Source organism: Canis lupus, chromosome 17 (assembly GCF_011100685.1).
Source record: "Canis lupus familiaris isolate Mischka breed German Shepherd chromosome 17, alternate assembly UU_Cfam_GSD_1.0, whole genome shotgun sequence".
Taxonomy (NCBI): Eukaryota; Metazoa; Chordata; class Mammalia; order Carnivora; family Canidae; genus Canis; species Canis lupus.
In genome coordinates, this window is record NC_049238.1 from 13,305,267 (window position 1) to 13,325,296 (window position 20,030).

Here is a 20,030-nt window from a genome sequence, read left to right on the forward strand (position 1 = left end):
ATGTAAGAGCTAGCTACTCGAACAACCCTATAAGATAAGATAAGGACTATGCCTCTCTGGAGCATAGAGAGGTGAAAACGTATCCAAGACTGTGCAACTTAGTAGCAGCAAACCCAGGATTCACTCCTCGCCAGTCATGCTCCACACTGGCCCTGACCACCACTCCAGATGTGCCCATGGGGCTCAGCAAGGAGTCCTCCCTCGTCCTCCCCCTGTCCCCTTTCCGCTGTTCATGGTCTCTCTCTGTGTCTCTTTCTCTCTTGCTCTAAAATAAATAAATAAAATTAAAAAAAAAAAAGACCAGGTGTTGAACATAACACATGTAGAATAAATGATGGGCAGTGTCCCATGTGGCTCATTTACTAAATGCTCAAGGGTTTCCTATTGTACTTCTCACTCTGTACTTCTTTCCTACCCACAAAGGAGAAACCCAGCCTAGAGTGATAATGCTTCAAACCTTCTTTCTTCTCCTGCCTGGCTCCTCTGTATCTCACAGCCCCTGCTGCACCTTTATTTCAAACTTTGCAAAAAATTGCTCCCCAGTTGTACCCACATGAGTCTTGTCTTTCACCCTTCCCTCTCCCCACTGTCCCCATCCTTCGGTACTTGGCCCTCCCTGTGTTCTGTGCCACCCCTGCCCAGCCTAGGGAGGGAGGGGAGATTAAGCAGAGAAAGCCAGAATCTTTAGTTGCGGGGTACATTCGTTCAATGGTCATCCTATCCACTTGTGAGCACAGCACTCATGTGGACTGGCTTGAGGTCTCTTTCACTCTTTTGATCATCTGGGTACTGCAGATTATGAACGACACGTGTAGCTGGCTGAGTATGAGGCCTAGCGGCAACAAACAAGTGCAGGGTGGTCAAGATGCCACAACTTTAAACACAAGTGACACTGTGATCTTTCTTGACCTATGTGATCTTGTTCAAGCCCTCTGATAATCTTGTGAGGGCAAAATGTGGTCTCTGTTCTCAAGATATTTAAGTGGAGCTGGGGCTAGATCTATCCCTAAATAAGCATATTATAAGCAAAATATAAAAAGAGAAGAAATTTTTACAAAGGCATCCCAAATCAGTGGGAATAAGGGGAGGAGAGAGGAGTTCTGTTGGATGGGGCACCTGGCCTTGTAGGTAAACTGGCACTGAATGTGAACCTAGATGGGTCACTGGGATCTCGGTGGGGCAGAGTGGCATGTCAAGGGAGAAAGAACAGCAAAGTTGAGGTACAAAGGCAGGAATGGGGGCGCCTGGGTGGCTCAGTTGGTTTAAGTGTCTGCCTTTGGCTCAGGTCATGATCTTGGAGTCCCGCATTGGGCTCTCTGCTCAGCGGGAAGTCTGCTTCTCCATCTACCTCTTACCCCCCTTGTCGCTATCTCTCAAATAAATAAATAAGATCTTTTTTTTTTTTTTTTTTTTTTTTTAAAGCAGGAATGGCAAGAGGCACAGCACGTGGGCATGTGGGCTATGGGTGTTTGGGTACAGATTGTAAAGGATCAAATGGCAAGCTAAGGGGTTGAATGGAGAAAATACCTTTATTTTTTGCTTGACTCATTCTTTAAGGGTAGGCAATAAAGATGAATTTATGCACTGAAGAAGAATTCAGGAGTTCATGGCATGTTTCCTGGCCTGCACTTGGTATCTGGGAGAGAGGCAGGATCTCTGATCTTAGATCTAGTGGTAAGATATAAATGGCATTCCTGATTGAGGAGAAAGGACAGTGGCACAGGTGCAGGAACTCTGGGAATTGGAAGCACAGATGGAGGGGTTGAGGGGTTACAGGATGTGAGAACGGAGGCTGCAGGGGTGGGAAGGGAGTGAGGGCAGAGCATTCTTACAGGAACTGAGGAGTAGAGTGAAGGAGGGACCAGGAGTGGTGAGAAGGAAATGGTGGGCCTCGTTTTGGAAAGCTCTGGAAAAGCTAGTGCAAAAGACATCATTCTGAAATACTGATCAGTCCCCAAGCATTCTGTTCTTTCTGAAATGTTCACTTCAGTGAAGACTTGCCACAAACAGACCGCCTACCCTGGGCCTGCCTCTTCCTAATACTTCCAGGAGGGCTGTGAGGTAGCTGCCATCATCCCCGTTTTACAGATGAGAAAATGAGGCTCACTGAGGTAAAGCAAATGGCCTGGGGTCTGTGGCTAGTAAAGGGCTTCACCTGGGCCTCTCAGCGGCGCTGCCCTCATTTCACACAGAGAACCTGAGTGTAAAACTAGAGCATGATGATCCTACGGGAGGAACGACTGATTGTCTGGGACAGTTCTGAACACAGGAAATATCTGTGATTAACACTGAAAATGAAACATTCCAGGAAAGGGGGAGGGACAGAGTTCTTGCTCTGTTGATAGCTGATTTAAGGAAGTACAAATGCCTCCCCGGCCTTTGATCTCGCAGTTTTCTTGTTTGGGAAGGATCTAGTAAAAAATCCCAGGGTGGGGGGCGGTGTTGAATAAGTTTAGGAAACCAAATAAGTTGCCCCAGTCACTTCCCTGGGTCTCTGGTTCTCAAGGCCCCTTCAGTCCATCCTACTCTGGTGCTTCCCTGTCCACCTCTCCCCCCAGGGGGATAGCCAGGCTGGAGGTGCCAAAGCGGGCCCCTGGGGGGACAGAGGGACCAGGAGGTGCCATTATAAAGGGCTCTACTTAAAAGGAGCAAAAGGTGTCAGAGAAATGCTAGGGCCTTGTTGTTTGTTTGTGTGTGTGGATTTTAAATACCAGGAGGGAATAGCAGCTCCTATTCCAGAGCCCCAGGCGTGTCTCGCAATGCCAAGGACCTGGTAGCAGCTTTGTGGAAGCAGGAGCTGGAAGCAGATGCTATTTCCCCCCCTTCGGGAATGCCCTGCCATTCCTCTTTGGGAACAAAGCTGCAGGTAAGTCTCCCAAGCCAGCAAGCATCCAGCCGTTGCTTCTCGATCCAGCTGCTCTAGGTCACCCCACAACTCAGGCTCACTGTGAAGGCCACGGACAGATGTTTGGGCTGCTAGGGAGGCCCTCTGGCTGCAAACCAAAGAATCCAATCAGGAAACTTTATTTCTGGCTGGAGCAGGCAATCCTGCAGACATGGTCCTGGACTGAAGAGAGCCAAGAGCAGAACGAATGGGAGAGTCGGGGATGCTCCAGCACGCACCTTGGGGGTCGTGCTCCTGGGCTTCAAGGTGACATCCCTTGCTCCCAGCCAGGCTTTGAGCAGACTGGGTACCAAGGCAGAGGAACAGCCGTGGGGGTCCAGTTCTGTGGCCTGAGAACTTGAGACAGTGAGAAGTGGTGGGTTAGGGAAGGACCTGAGCAATGTCTCCAAACTCACAAAATTCATGAAGTCTTTAATCTGCAAAATGGGGGCAGAGCTTACTTCCCAGGCCAGGTGTGAAGATTAAATGGGATGATGCCATTAAGTTCCATGCACAACTATTGATGGAGTAAATGCTAGTTTCTTTCGCCTCAAGTCAAAGAGCTCTGGTTAAAAAAAAAAAAAAAAAATCAAAAAGGTAAATCAGCAAGCTTAGTGGAGGAGAGTTAGCCTTACATGACTTTTCCCCACAGTGGTGGGGGGGCTGGCAGGGGGGGGTAGGTGGCCCCCTAATGTCAGAGACTGTGCTCACTATAAATGATCCATCTTGGAGACAGAGATCCCAGCTCAACTACAGAAAGAAGCTGCTGCCCTTATTTCAGTCTTGAGATGATGGAATTATTAAGTGTTTAATTATATAACAAAAATGTTTTGAAAAGGTCAAACAGTATGGACAAACTGAAAATGCAAAGTAGAACTAGCTTTCCTTATAGACAGTTACTATACTTTTTTATTCTAGAGATTGCCTTATGAAAGCTAAATAAATTGGCATTTACCTGTTTCAAGCACTGCATCTCCTAATTTTTCTTAATGCCTTTTTTTAATATCAGTAAGATTTTTATTTATTATTTTTATTTTCAAAAAAGCTTTTATTATTTATTTGAGAGAGAGAGAGAGATTGAGCAAGCACAGGAGCAGGGGCGAGGGGCAGGGAGAAGCAGACTCCCCGCTGAGCAGGGAGCCCCAAGCGGGTGATCCCAGGATCTAAGGCAGGTGCTTAACTGACTGAGCCACCCAGGTTCCCCACATCAGTAAAATTGATAACATATACATTTTGTTCTCTAATTACAGTGAGTTGTTCTGTGCTTTACTTATAGGTCAAGTCTAAAAACTGAAAACTGATGAACAGCATTTACAACAGTATTCAGTATGTTTTATACCATGAATTTTTAGTCATGGAACTGTGTTTGGAGCCTTCTGAAAGCAATATATCCATGACTCAACCTGGTGCATACTTTATTTTTTATTTTATTTTATTTATTTTTTAGATTTTTTATTTATTCATGAGCAACAGAGAGAGAGAGAGAGAGAGAGAGAGAGGCAGAGACACAGGCAGAGGGAGAAGCAGGCTCCCTGCAGGGAGCCTGATGTGGGACTCGATCCCGGGTCTCCAGGATCACGCCCTGGGCTGAAGGCTGTGCTAAATCACTAAGCCACCCGGGCTGCCCCTGGTGCATACATGTATACCACCTACATGGCCTGAGGGCATCCAAGCATAGAAATGGCCATCTTTATCATTGGAGGTAAAGAAGACTCCAAATTATTGTAGGTTTATCTTTGCCACAACCGGGAAGGTCTATCTGGGAATGAAGATGAAGGAAGGCCAAGCTAGGCGTACCCCAAGACTAGCTCTAACTCTGAAGTTTTCAGTTTCCTGAATGAAGAACTTTCACTGGCCTATTTAGAACAGGGCATCTGTTGACTGCGACCAAGGGCCCCAATGCAGGAATAGTCCCTACGTAGTCCAACAGGCTAATAAAAAGCCCCGGATATTCATGTGCTACCAAACAGCTCCTTTTCTGTTACCCACAGGGTAGGCTGCAGCTGTGCCAGCCATGAACATCGTCGAGTGCTGTTTGGAGGAAATGTTTGCTCTAACAGAAAAAAGTAATGCCTCGAATCCTCCAAGAACCACAAGGATCCTGACAATTTGTTTTAAAGTTTGTTTCTGTAATAGCTAAGCTATATTGCTGAGTGGTTATGAAATAAATCCATTTGCATTCTCTATGCAAAATATATGTCTTAGAACTTTATGGAAAAAAGCGTCTGCTTCTTTTTGCAAATGGCATTTTGCCTCTTGTAATTTGAAAACCTCTTTGACTAAATAGTATTTTAATGACTATTTAATGATGAAAAGACACCATAGTCTAAACCATCTTAAAGTTTGAGATTTCCAACTTCCTTAACGATGCCATAATATTTATATAATCATATTTTCTATAGTCAATCTATGCACATGTTCTTTTAAGGGGTATCACAAGGTCAAGAAATATGAATTTCGTAATGAATTCGAACTGCTTTATAATGTCTTCTTAACATTAAAAACAGTCTTTGTTAGTTTTGTGGGGGAGAGAAAAACTGTAAGTTTTCATTCATAATTCATAAATTGCTTTCATCAGAAGAAAAAAATATTCTTAGATTTAGAAATTCACCCACCTTTGATTCCCGGGCTACAGGGGCTGTGAACACCACTCACAGCAGGGCCCTGGTGTCAGCTCTCTTCAGGGTCACACAGCTGGTGAAGAAGATAGGTGGGTCAAACTCAAGTCTAAGCACTCTCCATAATCATTTGTGGCTTCTAGAAGATGTGTATCTCCTTTTTGAAGGGCTAGCCACCCCAAAACAGTTGTTTCTTAATGGTAATAGTCAACTATTTACATGCTTGCATGCATTCAAATGTGAAATCTATAGTCATCCCATGCCCAGAGGTCCAGAGGTCCAGGTCCCAGTGAAATAATAGTCTTCAGATGGCAAACGGGGCTGGTTAATGCTAAGAAAGGCAGAAGGTATCGGGGATTTACGGGAAACAGGAGTTTGAGCTCTACCTTCAAAACATGCAATCCTTTGGCATGATTAAAATCAAGGAGAACTCCCATGCCCCCCACCGCCCCAGACCCCATGAGAATCCAGAGGGGTCAAAGCTGCACTCGTCAACTGCAAGAAGGTCAGTTTACTTGTCTCTGCCATGTGGGACCTCGAGGATCACATGCATGAGGCTTCCCACACGCTCCAGAGTCATGAAGGTTACATCTGCGTGTGTGGAACAACATGAAGAGGGGTGATGAGCCTCCTAAATACCACTGTTAGCTCCTCTATGTCCATGTGGACAAGAAGAAACTTATCACCTACCTGTAGTAGTGGCTTCATGTCTGAAAGTTAAAGCTCCTAGATGAATTAACATGCAATAAAAGCACAAATCCTACTGTTGAGTCTGTACACCAATGTCTTCCCCTCTCTGCTTTGAGACATATTGAAAGAAGCTTACCAAACAGCAGGAGAAAGAGGAGCTGAAGGGGTGTGGGGAGAGAGAGACGCACAAACATATATGCACAGAGACACAGAAATAGATAGACATGCACGGAGAGAGAGAGAGAGATGATCAGAACCCTGAGGCCTATGGCTCTCTCAGAACCATCGTAAGAGCCTGGTAGGATCCCTCACGTCATAAGATGCAGCCCACGCTATAGCAAGAAGCCCAGCCTTTTGGTCTTTTATCTCTGCAGACAAGTTCTGCTTTCTTTTTGGCCTATCAGCATGGAGCTGCCCTCAGCGGAGCTTGCAATCACCAGGAGAAACCATTAGAGCTGCCCTTCCTCCCTTCGCAGCAACAAGACAGGACCCTAAACAGTTGTCCTATAAGGAGGCCCCACATTCTCTGGTTCTTTCCTAAGGCTTGCCTTCACATCTGTCATAATGTTCCACAAACACTCAAAGGTGGAGGCCCCAAAGTAGGGCTGCCAGATAAAATACAGGGCACCCTGTCAATTTTGAATTGCAGATATGACTCAGAATATTGCAATATTTAGGACACACTAATAGTAAAAAATTATCCACTGTTTATCTGAAATTCAAATTTAGCAATGCATCCTTTATATTTATTTGCTAAACTTGACATCTCTATTAAAAAGATCTTTGTTTTGTTGAGCTGAAAAGGAAAACTTTAGGATGAGCTAGAATAGATATATTTTTCCAAAATTTTTTTCTGCCACTTTTGATCAGACGTGCAAGTTAAATGGATAATTGCTAGGAAAGGCCCGTGTGATGTTTGACCGAGACTAGGCGACATTGGCGAGGGCGTGAGTAATTGGGAATACACGCACACCAAAGCCTCACTGGAATGAGAACTTTTCTGTGGCAAGAATATGTTATGGATTAAAACCCTTTAAATGAGAACCTACTGTTTACCAGGGATTGTGCTAGAGACCAGGGTTGCAGGGGTGAATGCTCATGGCTCTCATGGTGACTAGCCCCCACTAGGCTGGCGTGCACCCCCAGGAACTTCGTGGGTGCGATCTGAAACTGGCCCTGTATGCAGAGGGCAGGGAGAGAGGAAGGCCACTCCAGACTGCTAGGTGGTGGTTGTACTTACACAAGAGAACTTGCATACAAGGCTTCTCCCGGGCACCACTGGATGGGGAGATCTCCACCAGGACATCCGCCAGGATCTTATAGAGAGAGGCCTTAACCGGATTTAATCACATATATTGCCCAGAAGCTCTCAGCAACCCATTGCTTTCTCAAGTCTGTGTCCTTAGAACCATCTCCTCGTGTGGGAACAGTGGGCCGAGCACATATCACAGACAAGGGCGGTTGTCCAGGTCAAGCTCGAGGGTCAACCAGCAGTCACACTCTCTCGATGACCTCCTCGAGAACAGACCTGGCTCATGAGACACTGATCAGCTCTCTCTGTTAGTTTACTCGGCTGCTAACTCCAATTGGGCATCCAGTGGGGGGAAAAGGCTCAGAGGACAGTCCATGGGTGATGGTCCCATTCTACAGCCCTGTGGGTGATGAAGGAGCAGCTGTCCTGATCAGTGTGTTATAGCCTCTGATTTTTAATTTGCTGCCAGTGATGGGCCAAAAACTGGAAATTTAGCCTTCTTTCTGTTTCACATTGAAGACACTCTCTTAGGATCCACGATTAGCTGCAGAGCTGCCTCTGGCCCTAACCTGCTGAGCACTTTGGTCAAGTCCTCTCTCCTTGCTGGGCTTCCATGTCCTTGTAAGTACAAGGAGCTTGTCGGGCTGGATGATCTCTGAGGCCCTGTGAGCTGGGACACAGAGTGATTTCTCATTAAAGGACGCTTCCTCCCATGAGGATCCTGGTGGCTGAACTACAGCTATGGGCAGAGGCTCAGTGGGATGGGGTGGAGGCATCTGGCTGCCATACAGCAGGGCTTGGGGACTACAGGGGGCACAGAGGGATTTCCTCACTCACCTTGGGATTTCCTGGCTGGTCACATCTGCTGGAACAGGAGCTTATTTAAGTACAACTGTGGGAGAATTCTCAGAGTTTGGAATGTCCCTAAGCCAACTGAGGAGTATTTAATGGGAATAGGAGAAGACAGCCCAGGAACGACTCAGTGCCCATTTGGGGGGGGGGGGGGGCATGAGGAAGAGCTGAAGTCATTCTGGTTGGATGTGTGAGACTGATCAACCACGACAGTGACAACAAATCTGGAAGGTGTCCCAGCTGAGGTTGTTCAAAGACACCCCCCCCCCCCAACACACACACCCTGCACAGGGGTAGCAGAAAGCTCTAGTTGGACAGGTCCAGGATCTCAGACAGAACAAGGCTTTGGGGTCATAGAAGGGGTATGCTTGATTCCTGGTCTTGACGTCCCCTGCTGTGTGACCTTGGGAAAGTCACTTAACTCTTCTGAACTGAGGTTCCTTATCAGTAAAGTAGGAAGATCCTGCACCACAAGGTTCTCAGGTAAAAAGCACCTTTGGAAATGATGGACACACACTCAGGAAAACATGCAAGAAGTTCCCTTCTCTCTTTCCATCCTCAACTCCTACCTGGAAGAATAAAGATTCTCTGAATGTGTAGGTGTGTACGTGCGTGCATGACAGACACACAGACAGACGGTGAGAGAATTATGGAGTGTCATGTAAGTGATTATTTCTCAATATTTCACAATTCCTTCACAGTTTTGTGCAATAATTTTTTTACATTAAAAAATGCCCAAGAGTAGCAAAATTAAATTGTCTTGGGAGGTTAAATGAAAAAAGAGGCATATACATCCGCATGCCTTCTGTGCTAATGGGAAGCCTCCCGGAAGTCAGACGGTAATGTGACCATTTCTGTGCATAGGGAGGGCCTGAGTGCTTCGAGAATTGTCCGGAGGCAGCAATCTTGTGCGGGTGCAATGGCCAATGCAGGTCACAGGGGGGCGCCCGGGCCTCTCGAATGATTTTCTGGAGGCGCCGCAGAATCACAGGTGAGGATGAGAGCCCCGTGAGCTGTGGACTGGCTTAGTTGCTGGAAGGCCCCCCTGAAATAAAACATGCCCTAAGCCCCCCTTTATACAATAGTTGGCCCTATCCAGGGAAGGCGACATACTAGAATGAGACTGGGATTGAGCAAGATAGTCTCAGGTCTGAGGGTGTGTGGCTGGGGTCAGGAGCCCAGGCCTCCCTCCTGCTTTCCCCTTGGCCCTTATGTACCTCTGGGACCCAGAGTGGAAGGACCAAGTGCCCCAGCAGAGGTAAGTGCCCACCACAAGCTCGGAAGTGGGAAGTTCCAGGAGGTTCAGGAAGGACATGGCATAAAGGTGAGACTGGCCACCTGCCTGGGCAGGGATGTCGCAGTCCTGCGCTGAGCTGTCCTGAGCAAGCAGGAAGAGCCCTGGGTGGGGAGGGGGTCTACTGCCTCCCTTTGGTGTGATGAGAAGGATGAGTTTTCCATGGCCTGCTGGATACCATGGAGGGCCCTGGGGCTTGCAGGTTTGCCCTCTGTGATGGCCATCTATGGGGAGGGTCTTCAAGCGTGAGTGGAAGTGGCTGGGGGAAGAGTGGGTAGGGAAGGAAGAGGCAGCCATCTAGGCTGGAGTCTCCCATGTTAGTGGCATGTGTGGAAGGACCCTGTCAGGTCCTCTGAGGTGTGCACACCTCTCCTCTCCATCCACATCGGACATTTGGCACATAAGAGCATTGCTGGCCAGTTGGTGGGAACCAAAGGAGCCATGACCACTCACAGGAGCACAGCAGTGGCCAATTCATTAAAAATAAAGAAAGGATCCCAAATCTCACACACACACACACACACACACACACACACACACACACAATGATTGTTTTCCCCCCTCCTTCTCTCCTCTCTGCTAGAGTTGGTCCTAGAAGAGTAAGGGGGGTGGAAAGGGCTGGGAAACATGTCATCCCTCTTGAGTCTTACACACCTGGGAGTAGAGAGTGTCCCAGGTCCCTTGTCCTGGGCAGAGTTCATGGACTCTGCTGATTTTCTTTTATTAAGGTTAGCCCCGCCCAGTTCATGATGCCAGGCTCATGTGAGATTCAGAGCTGTTCTCCTTGGCCGTTTGAGGTCACTGTCACGCTCAACAGCCTTGGAGCGGGGAGAGAGCATGTTCTCTTTTACCTCCTCCTCCTCCCCTTCACCTCCTTCTGCTTCTCCTGCCTCCTCTAGTCTTCAATCCAGCAGAATGTTGGGGGCAGGGAGGTAGAAAGGGGGCAGTGGTGTGCTGGTAAATGTTGAATGACCAGCTCTCCAGAAAAGATTCCCCAATTTGTAGCATCTGCCTATTTCTGTGTGGTAAATGGCCCACCATGGCTGCTTTCAAGTTGCTGGTGTGATGTTGCTGGACATGGCATTGGGAAGAGGTGTGTAAACTCTCTCAAGCTGAGGTGAACTGGTATGACCCAGTGTGAGGTGGAGTGAGTTGCAGTGAGCACATCCCTGGATGAAGGATAAAGAACTAGACTACCTGAGGGTGGGGGTGGGGTGGGGGCAGATAGTGTTCCTTCTGCTGGCTGCCTCTGCCACTCTGGCTGCCATCAGTAGGTTCTGATATCCTCTGTGGGCTTTAGGGGCCTCCAGGATCCCCACTGCTCAGTCCCTGCACATGGAAGACCTGACTGTTCCACTCTTCTTCAGCTCCGGCCACCAGTGCCCAGTCTAGGGCCTCTTGCTGGTGGTCCCCCTGGGCTAGGTGGGCAGCTTCCCCCCCATCATGGGGCGCACCTGCAAGGGGGCCCAAGCTGAGCTACATTCTCTAGTGTCTGCCTGATGCTCAGAGAAACCATGAACCCCTGACACAACAAATCACAGGGAAGCACATACTTTAGTTACTGTTTCTGCTCTCTGAACTCTTTGTAGGAATAAGTTTTCAGTCTCATACCAGTTCTGATACCAAATGTGTGGGTTTTCCACTGCAAGCAAGTCTCCAGTTCTCAGTGGACACCGACTAGGTGTCCCATAAGTCACTTGGGTTCTAACACTAACTACCTGGCTTCCTTCACATGAGGACACAGCAAGAAGAGAGCCGTCTGTGAACCAGGAAGCCAGCTCTCACCAGACATCAAATCCGCTGACACCTTAGTCTTAGACTTGCCAGTCTCCAGAATTGTGAGAAATAAATTTCTGATATATGCAGAGAGTTTTACCAATGCACGTTATTCAACATGGGTATTTTAGAGAAAGTTGACTGGGTGGCATAAATAACAGATATTTATTTCCACAGTTCTGGAGGCTGGAAAGTCCAAGGTTCAGGTCCAGTAGATTTGGATCCTGGTGAGAACCCTTCCCCTGGCCTCTGTAAAGCCACCTTCTTTCTCTGTGCTTATGTAGCCTTTCATTGGTGTGTGTTTTGGAGAGACAGAGAGAGCTCATCCCCGAGTGTGACACTTATAAAGACACTAATCCCATCATGAGTGCTCCACTCTCAGGATCCAACCAAAACCTCATTACCTCCCAACAGCCTCATCTCCAAATACCATCATTGTGGAGGCAATGAATTTTGGGAGGTCATGAACATTCAGCCCAAGGCTACCACACACACACACACACACACACACACACACATACCTGTGTGTATCTATATACCTTTTTAGGTTTTTGCTAAATTTAGCAATGTATCTCCTACCAGTGCATTCCCTACATGGCCCCTGCCCACCCCTACCCCCAACTTAAGCAAGCAAACTCGTAGGGAATGGGTAGCATCCGATACCACTGCCCTGGAACCTATCCAAGGTCCCAATGTGACCACCAGTGATTCCAAGCCACTCATGTCCTCCTACCAACTCTGCTATATTGCTAAAGAGCTCTCCTCTCTCCTGAAGGAATTCAACCTTCTGAACTCTGATGGAATGGCCAGACAAGGATTCTACATTAAGTTTTGGTGACTTTGATGAGCCTTTCAAATTATACAATGATACCTACTTCAAAGGCTTTCAGGTGGTGTTCAATGAGGAGAAGATGAGGAAAAGCCTTTGTGGTATTTGTGAAAATTGCAGAGCTCATCTAAAGGCAAAGTCCAATGCCTTGATCACTATGTGGAGCTTTTAGTAATAATATAGGTTGTTTGATCCATAGCATGGCTAAGTTGGGTGCTGTGGGGCAGCCTTAGGCTCCAGCCTGGTATGGGTGCAGAGTCTTAGGATTCCTGTACTGCCAGTCCCACCCTCAGACCATTGGCATCACTTCCAGTGGAAGACCATGGGTCATCTGCAATGGCAAACAGACTGATCTGTTGAAGAAGGAGCCATGGCTGAGAGCCTGGGGATATCACCCAGGCAGGAGACTGGGCATATAGCAGTCACAGTTATGTCACTCAGACCTGCCCAAGATAGAGAAGAACGTTGATTGGCAAATTACTCATTGAGAAGATTCCAAGATGCAGAATGATGGGGGGTGGGGAACCAGGCCTTTCTGGTGGTGGATATGATTGAACTCCTGGCTGCTAGTAACTGAAATATGACTGATACATTTAATCAAAGAGTAATGTCCTGGGAGCTCACAGAGTTCATGAGAATCCAGAGGATCGTACTTGGGGATGAGCAAGAATCAAGGCCATTCTGGATGGCTGCTTCCACAGCCACCACCACTACTATCTGAAACCAACTTCACCACTTGCCCCATGTTTGCATTGCCTTCTTGGGAGATGGCTGATTGGCCAAGCAGAAGTCTCCTCTATTCCTATGCAGTTATATTTTTCCCATTCCTTGAGGAAGGATTATCACCCTGGCATTTTCTGAGACCTGCCCCCACCCATCTTTTGCTCTAACCTCAGAAATCCAATGAATATAGAAAGTAACTACTACCCTTCCATAGAGCCTGGATGCACAGCAGACTAAGTACTAAGGAAAGGGTTAGAATAGAAAAAGAAAAAGTCCACCCTTTGATAAATAGAGCTGACAAGAAAGCTTGTCTGTTTCAATTTGGATTCTGGGTGGAATAATTTTTTTTCTACGTTCACAATTAGGGTTGGGATTTGTATTTACACTATTTTATGGTCCAAAGAACCACCACTTCATGCCATTAACCTAAACATGGTCTCCGATGATAATGCACCAGAGAAAACAAAAAACTTTTGGTACGGCAGGCTTAAAACCAGGCCTTACAGACATCTTGGATGAGTGGGCTGATGTGTTCATTAGGATAAGTGTGAGGCTCCCTTATGCTGTTGGAAGGAACCAGAATGGGAAGGCAAGAGTATCTGATAAGGGTCTGGGGACCTCTACCTGTGCTCCTGTCATAGCCCCACAAATGTTAGGATAGGGACAGAGCTAAATCCACGGGTTAGTTTACAAACCAGTGTTTGATAATTACAGCCAGTCTTTGGAGTTTATATTAGATATGGTCAATGGGCCTGTTTGCTGTTTGATGAAAATTTCCCATTGACTATGAGCCTTTCAATGGCAGGGACCATGTGTGGTTAATATGTGGTGAGATGATGTTTTAAAATATTAATCAGAGTGCTTCCCCTTCCCATAGATTTTATATACAATCTTCTCCTCTTTTAGTTAGAGGCCAGGATTAGGATTATAGGAATGCAAAGAGGAAGAAATGTCAGGGTTTCATTTTTGACTTGCAAAATAGGCTCTTGACACTCATATCAACAACTTCGAGAGAAACGAATTCATTATAGAAGCTCAAGAGCCAAGGTTGTAGAACAAACAGTAAATGGGAAAGGAAATACATGAAAAGCCAGTTTTCCTAGAGTTGTTGGAGCCAGGTGAGAGATGGTGGGAAGACCTATGGACCTTAGATCTGAGAGAGCTGGTAGAGGCCCAAAGAAGGGGAGGGAGAGGGAAAGTCCAGGTCAATTTGGAAGAATCCCAGGCAAAGGATACCAGTGTCCATATTTGAAGCCATATGGAGAGATCTGCTCCCAGCGTGGTGTTTGAGACAGGGTAGTGGCAGCTGAGTAAGCTGTTGGGGAACGCGGGCCTACGTGTATCTTGCAGGGTGTCACACACTCCATGCGGTGTAGGAAATGGGGCTGGGAGTTTCACACCCTGCAGAGAGGCTGCAGCTGTGCTGAAGGTGGAGTGATGGACCCAAAGCATGAAGGTCAGGACCATGAGAACAGTAAAGTCAACAAGCCCAGTGGAAACATAGAAACCAGTAATGCATGACCAGATAGGATGGGGGTCAGGCATTGGGCAGTCCAGTCCAGCAGAGGCCATTGAGGTGCATTCCTTCACTTACCCTCACTTCTGAGGTGATGCACACAGGCCTCCACAGATCACAGGTGTTCCAGAAAATAAGGGAAGGCTGATGTTACACAATTTAACTCTAGGAATCACCAGATTTACCTGGAACTGCCAAAGGTATTTTCTGCTGCCACACAGAAATGGATTCTCAAGAGCTGTCAGAGATAGAGAAATAGAGAATATTTAAAAATGTGCAACTGTAAATCTGAATTCCTGAAATTCACATTCAACCATCCCAGTTTTTTGCACTGATCCTGGAGTGGAAATAATGTTTGGAAAACCTTTGTTGCCAGGGAATGAATGAATGACAATACTGCATTTCTGATCATCAAAGAGAGCATATTTGGAAGCTGTGCTGCCAGCCCCCTGGCCTAAGGGGTCCTTCCTGTCATCATCTGGCAGGACTTGCAGCCTCAATCCTGGGATGATTTATGTCGAATGAGAATGTTGTTCAACTAGCTGCTTACAACCTAGAACTTTATTGTGAGAACAGAAAGGTATACTTCGAAGTATATGTGGGATTTATATTGATGCTTCTCATTAGCCAACTAGAAATTTATTTTGTTTATGAGGAATTCCTCTTTATATACAGAATAGGAGCAGGGGTGCTACAAGCCAGGAAGGAAGATAATTCACACTTATCATTTCTTCCTGTGCTTGATGGGGGACCAAAGCCTCAAGACAAGCTTTCAGGTTCGTAGCATTATTACCTCCATTTTATAATAGCTGAATTGTAGCTGCAGTTAGTACCCTTGACACTCAGTAGATCTTCAAATGTTGGTTGAAGGAATTCATACATGAAAGTTGAGTCACATGCTCAAACCCAAACAGGTGGTAAGTGGTAGAGCCTTGATACAGCTCTGAAACCTACATATTTCCACTATGCAATGACATGTATTCTTTTTCTTTTTTTTTTTTAATGACATGTATTCTAAGATTGTAATCTATTCCTTGGTGATCATTTATAAAATTCTCTTTCTTGGGACACCTGGGTGGCTCAATCGATCAAGTGCCTGCCTTCAGCTCAGGTCATGATCCTGGGATCCTTGGATCAAGCCCCACATTGGGCTCCCTGCTCAGTGGGGTGCCTGCTTCTCTCTCTCCCTCTGCCCCTTCCCTCATTTGTGTTCTTTCTCAAATAAATAAATAAAATCTTTTTAAAAAATCCCTCTCTTTCTCTATGGTCTTGCTTCTCTTGTTCTCTTGGTGACCATTATATTGGCTCTCCAAAGTACATGAGTATAAGCATCTTTCCTCAAAGCAAGAAAATGTATAAAAAGAGAAAATGTATAAGCCTCAGAGACTTTGAGGTGGACAAGATGGAAGGTAAGGGACCATAGTTCCTGTAACCTCTATTGTCTCGGTAAGCAGGTGGTCAGGTTACATGCTAAGGATGAGACCCGAGGATTGTGTTGGAATGGAGACATTCCAGGGCTTAAGATGGAGACTTGAATGGGATTCTATAGAGAATGTTGAAACAAATTGAAGTTGACTAAGAAAGATTTGCTAGCACCAGAAGAGATTCCCTAAATAAACATCTCACAAGTTTCTGAGGGTGGAAGTTCTCATTCCCAAGGTTCTACAGGTAGTAAGTGTTATTGAGATTTGTGTCAACTCCTGTAATTATCTGTACATTTTCAGAGCTGGCTTTTAAAATTTATCTCTCAGTTAATTAAGTCATAGAATGCTCATTTCTTGAGAGCAGAGATTGTTTCTTTATCTTTGCATTTTCCAAAGTCCTTAACACAATATGCTGCTCTGAGCAGCCTCTCAGAGGACTGGGATTAGAGGTAGAAGTTGAGATCTAAGAGACATCAAGATATACAAGCAGGGATTGAGTCAATTGATAAACTGGTCGAGAGGAGCAGCCGCGAGAAGAGTACAGAGGCTAGGGTAGGAGCTTAATCCACCCTTAATTTACCCTTCTTCTGACCCTGAATCAGCATGTGGGAGGGGATCCCCTTCTTCCTGAATCTCCCTGAGTGTACCTCCATGGCTAATGATCAAGCTGTCTTGCCCTTGCTCTTTATGACTCAGCATCCTACATCCAACCTAGTATACATTGAAAATGATGGTATTATCATCTTTAAAATGAGGGCAGCCTGGGTGGCTCAGCGGTTTAGTGCTGCCTTCAGCCCAGGGCCAGATCCTGGAGATCCAGGATCAAGTCCCATGTCAGGCTCCCTGCATGGAGCCTGCTTCTCCCTCTACTGGTGTCTTTGTGCCTCTCTCTCTCTCTCTCTCTCTCATGAATAAATAAATAAAATCTTTAAAAAAATAAAAAAATAAAATTATAACTCATAATAGCTTAGTGCTCTGATGAAGGAGAAATCTGGGGCTTTCACATCTCAGGGAACTGCTGGCAAGTGCCGCTGGGTGTGGATGCGAGGGGGTACCCGTGTGCGTCTGTGTGTGTGGATGAAACATCTGTAGCTTCCTGACGGTGTATGCACACCCATGCAGGTGTGTGCATTGTAGCGTATTCATGTGTAAATAGGGATGCATGTGGGCCTTCATCTTGTACAACAGATTTGCTCTCCTAGAAATGTATCTGTTAGTTCAGAAGAAGATAGAATTTTCCATACTTTTCAGCCACAGAATGACCTGAGCCTGAACATGGATTTGGATGTCCTAAAGGTAGTTACAAAAAATACCTGTAATGCATTGCTGCACCACCACGGAACCTGACATTTCAGAAGCTAAAAAAATAAAAATAAAAAATCCTTGAAGCATCTCAATTTTTAAAAAACCTCCTGGTGCCTTTAGGAGCTAAATAAAATAGTATGTAATATTTTTTAATACTAAGCATTTTTCATAACAGCTGAGATTAAGATCACTTGAATACATACACACACCTACACACAAATATTTTTTTTTTCTCTCACGTAAAAGAATTGCAGTGATTGGCAACATATAGCGTTCATTTATATGATAGCTCCATGAAGTGGTGAAGGCCCCAGATTCACAACTCTTTGAGAGAGGTACCTGTTCTGATAACCTCCTAGTCACCTGGTTGGTGAAGGAGGATTCTTCCCATAAATAGGATGAGTCTTGAACACATGACCTCCGACCCAGGACAGATGAGACCAATAGCAGTTTATTAGTCCCGTGTACTCATAGCCAGGGGGAGGGGGATGCCACACACTGCACAAGGCCACTTGGGAATGCTTGGGAGCAGAGAGAACCAGCAGAGGCTCCAAGGAGGCAGGCCTTGTAGTGATGAGAAGATGGGGGTGACTCTTGGTTCCTGCAGGAGAATGTGATTGGCTTGTTTGAATAATTCCACAGGCTGGCCCGGAGGCAAAACCCATTAGGTTGAGGACCAGGTGAGGTGCAGCTGGTCCAATCAATAGCCAGAAGGGGAGACTTTCCCCATGTTGGGGGGGCACATCTGACCAGAGCAGGAGAACTCCTGGCTAAGCCTCCAGGAGTCCTGTGAACCTCAAAAGTGTCAAGGCAGCACATGGGATCTCACAATAATCGAGGGATACAATATGGGATAATGATCCCCATTTTACATGGGAGACACAGAGACACAGTGAGGGCTAAGGCGACACAGATAATTTTATGCTGAGTTGGATACCAAGAGGCTTTTTCTTTCCTTCCTCTATATTGTTCTGTATCGTCATTATCTTATTTGAACTTTACTCCCACCCTGTCAGGGAGCATCTAGCCAATGAAGAGGCTGAGGGTCAGGGAGAGAGGAAATGCTCCAAGTCACACAGCTAGAGAGGAACAGAGCCAAGGTCAAACCCAGGAGGTTGAGTCTAGAGGTGCTTCACTTGCTGGCACAGCTGCCTTGGGTGCTGGCCCTGATATCAGGAGAGCGGTCACAGGCTGCTGGCTCCCACGTCTCTGCACAGCATTGGGTAGGACGCAACCCCAGTAATGCAGATGGAAACATCAGCAGGGATTCTGCGGCTCTGAGAATTCCAAGTCCTGAGAAGTCCAAGAGATTGGACTGAGTCCTTCGGGTAAGTTTGTTTTTGTTGTTGTTGCTCTAGGAAGAAATAAGGACTGGGACCATCGAGTCAGGTGTGTGCATATCCAGGGGCAATAGTTAAAACATTTAACAACTGCTGGAAAGACTGTCAGCTGTAGCTGGGCCAGGCATTGGCCCTTCGGCTGTAGGATGGTGGGAAGTTCTGGGCGATCCTGGACATAGGCTGAGACAACAGGAAGGATGCTCAGGGAGCTTTGGGGCAGGGCAGGACTATTTATCAAGTGGCATATAAGTATCTAAATATTTCTCTCAGCTTTGCCTATACATTATGACCAGCAATGCTGCTGTTGGGTACGTATGACCCTCTCAAATTCTTCCCAGGTCCCTAAGTTGGGCACGTGCAAGATGTCCTGTTCAAGTACTGTGGTAGTGGTGGAGAATGTAGGGCATTCTGAGCACCCGCCACTGGGGAGGAGATGGTGTGCAAAATAAAAAAAAAAAAAGAGGAGCAGACCAGATGCACACAAAGCAACAAACAGGGATGGGGGTCAAAACTACTCGAGTGGAGTGAAACACTCAAGAAGATGAAGATAAAGGACAAATTTCCATTTGCATAAATTAAAAGTGCATGCACTCAAAACAACCCTCTACAAGGACACAGGGAAACAGAAGGTTATCAATAAACTCATTAGAACGGCTGCCTACGGAGGGTGGGCTGGGAATGCCAGTGTGGAAGGGGGAATAAAGGAATAAATAATAAAAACAGGAAGAGGCTTTGTGCATACTGCTGCTGACAATATGCCATACCCGAGGGATGGTGAGTGATTTAATTCTTTGCAACCAAGGGGAAAAAAAGAAAAAGGCAAGAGACATGAAGTCAGTGCAGCTACCCAAAACTCATGGGTGTTTGCAGCTGCATTTAAAGATGAAGAGTGAAAAAAAATAAGGATGAAGAGTGGGGTGCATTTGAGAGAGTGATCTCCCAGCAGACAGTAGGGTGTTGACTTTCTGTCTTGCTCCTCCAGACAGATCTTTTGGTTTCTTCTCACCATTGTAACTTGATACAATACAATCTCCTCCTTATTACCACTGCAGTAAGAAGTTGTGATTTTTTTTCAAAAGAAATTTTAATAGAAAATTCCTTCTGTCCCAGAGACTGAATAGGCCTCTTCCACTGCCACCCCATTTGAAAGAACTCAGTCATGTGCTCTCCCCTGTTGGCATGGGAGGCTTGGACATGTAGGCTTTATCCTGGGCCTCAGTGTATCTAATTGGATGACCAGAGTCCTGGTTTGTCTGGACTGAGGAAGTTCCTGGGACACTGGACTTTCAGTTTTTTAAAAGTGGGACAATCTTAGGAAAACCTGGAAGAGTTGGTCACCTTATGATTCAGGTAACCATTGGGGATATTTTTACTGAAGAATCAGAAAAGATCATGGGATTGTGTCTAACGGTTTCTGCCATGGAGAAACTTTTCACTTGTCTAGTTGGTAATGAAAGCTAGACCCCAAGTTCCATCACAGGAATGGAGGTTTATTAAAATAGGCGCAGAACTCTCCAAGAGAAGGAA

At 46.2% G+C, this 20,030-nt stretch overlaps 1 long non-coding RNA gene across 1 annotated transcript; it reads right to left on the reverse strand.

Moving 5' to 3' along the window:
• Window positions 1-1,476: 1,476 nt before the first annotated feature.
• Window positions 1,477-5,894, reverse strand: LOC106559904. Its single transcript, XR_005372149.1, has 3 exons — window positions 5,500-5,894; window positions 3,346-3,449; window positions 1,477-3,241 (listed from the first exon to the last, which is right to left on the reverse strand). It is a non-coding gene; the product is annotated as an uncharacterized LOC106559904 (long non-coding RNA).
• Between the last annotated feature and the right edge of the window lie 14,136 nt (window positions 5,895-20,030).